The sequence below is a fragment of the Octopus bimaculoides genome, chromosome 1 (genome assembly GCF_046866305.1).
Source record: "Octopus bimaculoides isolate indiv1 chromosome 1, ASM4686630v1, whole genome shotgun sequence".
NCBI lineage: Eukaryota > Metazoa > Mollusca > Cephalopoda > Octopoda > Octopodidae > Octopus > Octopus bimaculoides.
Window position 1 is genome coordinate 72,311,955 of NC_142928.1, and position 8,410 is coordinate 72,320,364.

An 8,410-nucleotide genomic window follows, 5' to 3' on the forward strand; every position below is an offset into this window, starting at 1 on the left:
TTCAAATGTGTTAACAGCTTTGCCAATTACACTATTGTCTAGTAAATATTATTTGAACTAGTAGAGTTTTGTTGTTGTTTTTTTTTTCCGTCATTTCAACTGCTGTAATCCCAATCATCCTCATGCTATATATTATGTTGTATAGTCTCTTGTATTCTAGTTTAATTCCAAAATAAATAAAATGAAATATATAGTAAAAATAAAAATGAAAAAAGCCCTTATAAACCCAAGACTATTAGGATAAATTTTTATACAAACTTGAGGATAATTGTAAATTGCTTCAGCTGAAATTTGTAACAAAAAAACAACAATAAAAGTTAAGTTCACTAATCTGAATATTTTCATGCTTTGTTTTAAAAATTATACAAATGCAACTCTCTGTTGCCTTAATCTTAGTATAACAACCTTGGCTTTTTCTACAAGGAACTGTTTTTAATTGATATACAAAATGTTTATGATCAAATTACTATTCACACACTTGATTGGTTAAGAAGACCTCATTGCTTGGCTTTTTTCATATTTCATTGCATAACTTCCTTTCAGAAGAGATTGTGCTCATTGACTGGCATGTATTATTTTGGTCATCTCTGGAAATCGATAGATGCTGAACACTTATCTAGAGGAACAATGAAGGTGTTGCAAAGGTTTTACAAGTTCAATTCTTGGATATAGTTATTTAAGTGTATATAAAAATATGGCATCTGAAGATGCTCTGATAGACTTATTGCTACATTTGTGTAAATAAAAATACAAAATATCCACGTAATATGCTGTATTAAACTTTATTTAATGTATTGTAAAAATTTCTATAACAAACACAAACTAATGCTCAGATCTTAGCAATATTTAAAAGTTGCTTTTTTCCTCACCATATTAATTCTGTGATTTTGTTATTTGGATGATGGAATCATTTATTATTTCTTTTACATACTGTGTTTCCATCTTCTCTCTCTTGTGTGTGTGTGTGCGATATAATTTTCCAGAGATTTTGTGACGATCAAGTGGACTGGGATGTGGAATTTCACCTATTAATTTATTCAAATATTTTAGGATTAATTATACCTTTTTAATCACCCTGTGTATGATGCAACTTGTGTGAATTTTATTGTGTATGATACTCTTCTTGAAGTAAAACCAACAGAGGGAGTGGCCATTCAAGTTGTCAGCAATAAGTCGATAGGGTGATTGAGGATATAAATACAAGGAAAATAGCTGACCCATCAGAAATTGTCATTGTGATGCTTAGAATATCTGAAGTAGGATATGGGTTAGTTGCAGAAATAGTCAATACCAACATGGAAGGTGGATGTTAAACGATGATAATGTAATACAGAAAGTTATTATATTCAATGACTTATGAGGGAATGCTGGAAAGTTTTGGGTATCACGAAAGGCCTGGTTGGAGGTGCAACCATCCAAGTTCTTTTACAAGGCTTAGGAAAACTGCAAGACCACTGCAATAAATGTGTGAATCTGTGAGGGGAATATGTTGAATAAGATCATAATTAACTGATCCTCCTGTATTTTCTCTTATCCAAAGCCAGGAACTTTTCAGCACCCACTTGTATATAGCAGTATTATTGTAAACTGTTACAAAGGTAAAGGAGATACACTAGAGAGGGAGAACTACAGGAACATCAAAGTGTTGGACCATGTCATGAAAGTTACAGAAAGATATTGCAAAATTGATTCAGTTAATATGCTGTTTGGCTTTATACCAAGAAGAGGTACTACCAATGCCATCTTCCTTGTAATCTAAAAGTAAGAGAAATACTTAGCTAGTATCCATAGATTTGTTAAAAACCTTTAGTAAAAACGTTTAGTAAAAAGGTTAAAACCCTTTAGTAAAGGCTCACACTCTGTCATCTGGTATGTGTGAATGGCTAGTGAGGGCTGTACAAGCTATGTACAGAAATACAGTCAGCAACAGAATGAGTTAACAATACATACAGTGATGACTTTGAGCAATGTGAGTGGAGGGGCATCAGTGCTTTGTCCTCAACTTTCTGCTTATTGTAGTCCTTCAAGCCATAACATGAGTTTAAGGCTAACTGTCTGGGAACAGATGTATGTTGGTAACCTTGTTTTTATACCAGAATCTGAGGAAGATTTAGAGAAATTCTAGACATGAAAGCTTCAACTGGAATTGAAAGGCTTTGAAGTAAACTTGGCCAAGATTAAAAGTTATGCTGAGTAGAAAAGATGGTTTTGCTGCTATCAGGGAAAGGGATGTGCTCAGTATGCAGTAAAGGAGTAGAAAGAAACAACATACAGCATGCCCAGTATAGACAATGGACTCACGAGGTGCTGTGGGATTACAGACAGACTAAAAGCAAAGGTATCCTTCACAAATACATTAAGCATGATGAATACTTGATGAATTGATTCCCTCAACTGCTCAGAAGGATCCCTAGAAGTAGTTAGTTACTTAGGTAACTAACTGATAGTAGGGATGGGTGCTTTGAAAGCATACTAGCCATAGTAAGAATGAGATAGAAAAAGTGTAGAGAACTATAAACCACTGCTGGCAAAGAAAGGTTTCTCTTCAGAGTGAAAGACAAAGTGTATGATATTTGTTTGCAAAAGGCAGTACTTCATGGTAGTGGAATGTGGATGCTGTATTTGTGGAGGTTAGAAAGAAATGAGGTAAGTTTGTTTTGCTGGATGTGTAATGTCAGTGCATGAACAACATTGTACAAATGACCTGAGAGAAAAGTTATTATAAGAAGGATGAAATATAGTTTGTAAGAGAGAAGACTATTGGTGTGGGCATGTGATGCATGTGATTGACAACAAGCTGCATCAAAGGGGATGAAACTTAAGCTAACACAGCACCTAGAAAGAAATAGAATGAAGTGGTGAAAACTGATTTTGTGATGCTGGACCTCAGAAAAGAGATGTCAGTTGGTGATAAGCAAACATGGTAGAGAGAAAACTAGCCAAGAGAGTGCTGATGGTCGGGATGCTCTCATTTCCCTGCCTTTCTTTCTCTCACTTCATATCCTCTTTGCTTGGTGTGCTTTCACAGCATTCCATCCTCTTTTCTTCCCCTCTACTTCTATGGTACTTTATAGCCTCTTTTTCTCTCACTGTCATCTTGCAGCTTCTCTCCCACTTGAACAGCCACACACTTCTCCTTTATGGCCAATCTCCATGACTCCCCCTACATCTCCCTTTCCTTCAGTGGTCCTCTCCCCACATCTCTGCAGATCCACATTGCTCATTTCTTTTATGCCCCTCTCCCCAACTTCCTGCCCATGATCACCCTACTCAGCCAACCCCATCACCCTTACTAATCTGTCCCTTTCTCACCCTGCCACATATCCCTCCTGTTTCTTATATACCCACACCTCAACAGAATCTATTCTGTTACCACCCTCTCACAGCACTAAATATGTTCCTCAATACTTTAACCTCTCATAACCTTACCTCACCTGCTGCTATTCTCATTTTGATAATGGTGGTTCTTTAGTCTTGTAATTGACGAAATGACCTTGCTAGTACTGGTTCCATGGAAAAAGTTTCTAGTACACTCTGTAAAGTGGTTGGCATTAGGAAGGACCTTCAACCATAGAAAGCCTGACAAAATTGAGATATTGGAGCAAGCTAGGGTCCTCTAACCTGTTGGATCCTGCTGGACAATCTAACCCATGCCAACATGGGAAATGGTTGAAAAATGATGATGAAGATATATACGTAGGTATGGAAACTTCGGTCAAAAATCAGTGCAACTAGAAATGCAAATGAAGTTCAATAAAAGCTATATAGATGACTGCAGAGTGAATAGTTATATTTTACAGATAAAGCTTTAGCTATGAATTATTGCTATTAATAATTCCAAAAGCTTTTTGGAAACTGCTGAAACTATAAATCTGTTATAGGATAATTTAAGTAAGACAAATGCAAGATCTGTCAAGAGGATAAATCCAGTGTAGGGACAACTATCTAGCAACTGTGTATGGGACATAGAAATACTTAAGACTGTGAGTGAATGCACTGTAAGATGACTAGGGGTAGTGATAGACCATTGGAAGAAGGAAAACCCTGAATTGAAACCCTTGCTATATTGTGGGACTCTTTGAAGGAGTTGGAGTACTCTGGCATAAATCTTGAAATGTTGGTATATGGTTGTTTCATCTTTGTGGCATAAGAAACTCCTTGCCTTACTCAAAAAGTGGATTACATGTAGTACAATCTCAGTTCACTATAAGAAAACTTGTGCCCAAGTACCTTTTTGGAATGTGTCATGCTCATGTGATTTCCAACTCTAGTGTGATATTTTTTTCTCAAGCCCTTTGGCAACAGGGTGGTTTTGATGGTGTGTTTAAATTTAACTGACTAGAAGTATGTAATGAAAACACTGCTCATGGGTGGGTTTGAGAGGTCACCATGCTGTTCATGAATTGAGGGTGTTCACATTTGAAAATGAATAGACAATCATCACATTTATGTATGTATAAATATATATATATATATGTGTGTGTATGGTGATGGAAATCAACTCAATAAATAGTATGACCATTGCTTGTTAATGAGCTGCAAAATGAAGATGGCATTTTAGTTCAGTTGATGATATACAGCGTTTACCATGACTATTAAATAAATATTTCTTTGTGAAGTACAATATAGAATTATGACATTTGGCATTGTGTACAAACAATTGTCTTGTCAGACAAACAATAGGAAGATAATGTTTATTATATGATTGGCTGATATGCATTCCTTCAGGTGGGAAAGATTTATTATTAACTTGCTTTTGTTCATGTTCCCTTGAGCTGTTAATAAGACCAGCCTTAGGTAGACAAATCTGGTTACAAATTGAACATTTTAGATTTTTTTTTTTTTTAATATCTATGAGGCTGCATTTTCTTGCATCCTGTTTTAATTTTCAGTGTTGAATGTGATTCTCTTCAAAATACATGGATGCATTGAGTATAGTTTTTCTTCATGCTGCCTCTTCAATTGCAGTTATTTCCCAACTCTGTGTGGATGTTGCCTTTTATTTTTTTTTTGTTCAGATCAGATTCAAGACGGTCTTTGTAGCTTAACTTTGGTTTGTAAAGAAGTTTTTTTTCCCAGAACATAGTTTTCCATAGAGTTGACTCTAAGAATTCTTTCATCTTCCATACAGACTACACGTAAGCAAAAGATCTCTGCTTACGATATTGGTTTACCACAAGACCTTGACATCATTCGTATCTTTCCAAGACATATGCAAAAATTTGCCAAAGACACTTTTGCAGAAAACACTCCCACTGTTTAACATGGGTTGAATATAACGTCCATGTTCCCCAGTCATACTACAAAACATGCTTTGAAAATACATATTTGAGTGTCATTTTTTAAAAATATTGATATCATTGAAAATTAATATCTTTACTAAGGTCTCGACAAATATGAAAGATACACTATCTATTTATCTATCTACTTACCTATCTACTCTCCTGTCCATCCAACCATCCATCAATCTGTTGAGTTTCATTATAATGAATATTGACATAATCCCCTCTCTCTTCGGAGAGGCACAAGCACATACACAGACATATACACACACGGCAGTAACTTCCGCCTACCAAATCCACTCACAAAGTTTTGGTCGGCCTGGGGCTATAGCAGAAGACACTTGCCCAAGGTGCCACGCTGTGGGACACCAATTGTTCAGAGTGGGCAGTGTGGAGCAGGATGTTTATTGTATCACTATTTTAGTAATATCAAATGTTACCAAATTGTTTGAGGGCATTTGAAATTAGTGATGTGAAGAATATTGGATTGGACTTGCTGTCACATCTAACAATGCCTCTACTCTTCATAATTAGCTAACTGTACACCATTTTTTTTTTTACCTGCTCACATCTGCTTTTGTCACTTCTATCTCTCCACTATTCACTTTTTCAGATTCTTCCAACCTAGAATGTCAACCCTCTCTTTTTCCCCATATTATTTCTCCAGACATCAGTGTTCAGATGTTCAAACAAACAGTTACAGTTTCAATCTTACTTATTAAAAAAACAAAATGAGGGCCTGAAAAGTCTGGTTGATGAGTATAAGGTCATCAAAATTGAGTGCCTCTTTACATTTATATCATTTACATAAGTATTGCTTATAATACTTTAAAAAAGAAGAGTTGGGATTCATCCAAAGTTAGTGATATTAATGTTTCCTACTAGGAATTGACATTTGGCTATGTATTCAGTTTACATAATCTTACTGTGCAAGAATAGACAAATAGGTGTTCATGAATAAAAAAAATCATTGCTCTTAACTCACTCCATCTCAAAGTAAACAGATTCAAATCTGATGGGCATCAGATAAAAAAGAAAAAGAGCCCACATTTTTGTTCTCATCAATGCCAAGTGTCATTTGATTCTTCTTCCATCACTTCCATCTATTTCTTCTTATTACACTATATTACACTTACTATGCGACAAAGAATTTTAACAATATATTTCAGTTGTTTTAACCCTTTCGTTACCAACTCAGCTGAAACCGGCTCTGGTTCTAAGTACAAATGTCTTGTTTTCATAAGTTTTGAATAAAAATCTACCAAACCTTAGCCACAATTTATGTTCCTAACACTAACTGAATGATAATTCAGTTATTTTACTAAATCCTTTGTTATATTTAGATTAATTGAAAGAAACACAGAGCATCTCAAAATAATATGGTAATGAAAGGGTTTAGGCAGTAAGCTGGCAGAATTGTTAGCATGCTAGACAAAATGCTTAGTGGTATTTTGACTGTCTTTACATTCTGAGTTCAAATTCTGCTGAGGTCGACTTTGTCTGTCATCCTTTCAGGGGAAATGAAATAAAGTACTCGTGGAGCACTGGGGTTGATGTAATCAATTAACACCCTCCTCCAAATTTCAGGCCTTGTGCCTATAATAGTATATTTTAGTTGCTGTGACTGTTTTAGGATTTGATAGTGAAGCAAATGATTTCTGAATGAAGATAAGTAGTTTAATGAGTGAGAGATTTTTACTACTATATCATCAGTAAATGAAGTAATTCATAAATTACAGCAAGTTATGAACTAATTATTAAAGAGATTCATGTCATTCTTTGACAATCACCAAAACAATTTTCTAAGTTTGAATTAAAACCTTGGGAAAGTATCTACTTAGTGCCAAAAGGCATAATTCAACACTCATGTTCAATATCAATGATATGAGATACCAATGTTCAGTTGCTGAATAAATAAAATCACCACTCCAGTATGTGATCTAATACATCTAAAAATTATATAACATTAATCCTGATGAAAAGATCCTGGCTTTGGGTAAGAGAAAATACAGCAGGATCAGTTAATTATGATTTTATTCAACATATTCTCCTCTTAGATTCACACACTATTGCAGTGGTCCTTCAGTTTCTTTAAGCCCCGTGAAAGAACTCAGAAGGTTGGGCCTGCAACCAGGCATTTCATGATACCTTTAAAGTCAGGAACTTTTCAGCAGCCCTTCATATATGATATTCATGAAATGTATATTAAGTTCATGCATGGTGCAGACATAGTTGTGTGGTTGAGAAACTTGCTTCCGAACCATGTGGTTTCTGGTTCAGTCACACTGTGTGGCATCTTGGGTGTCTTCTTCAAAAGTCCTGAGCTGACAAATGAAAGTTTTGTAACAGGATTTAGTGGACAGAAATTCTGTGTGTTTCAATTCCCTGGTCTTGATATTGCACGAGAGATGTTAACAAACATTACCATTATACAAGTAGTGCCTTTTTTTTTTGCAGTCTTCTTTGAAAACATGTCCTACTATTATGCTGCTCATGTTCAAAGGACAAGGAGAAATATTACCTCACTTTTAAACTAGTGAGGGTTGGCAACAGTGAGGGCATCTGGCTTAGGAAATCTGCCTCACTGAATACTGTTTGACCCATGCAAGCATGGAAAAGTTGGCATTAAAACGATGATAATGTTGCTACCAGTATTTGAAATATATTTCATTTGTAACTTTTACTGTTAATTCCCACAAGTTAGATTTAGTACTAGAAATGAGTTACTGTGATTTTTAATGTCTTCATAAAAGAATTGAAAAATGTATGATTTTAATATTCTTTCCTCAATAACGAGGGAAAGAAACAAGGCTGCGATGTCTGAAAGTTGAAAAAAGAAACAATTAACAGCTGTCTGGTATCTATCCAAGAATTATAAATATAACATTTCTGTCTCTCTACCACTTCATGTGAGTTGGCATCAATTATGAATGTACACATAAATACACACATAAAAAATAGATGTATTTAAATATGTGTGATTTCATTTCTAAGTTTAAAGAGAGAAATCGACTGATTAGTTAACTCCAGTGTGATTATTCAGCATTGAAAAGTTTATATGATATTAAACCTGAAAAAATTTTTTATTAGGTGTCAATAAAAGCAATTTTATGTCATCAAAAAGATCA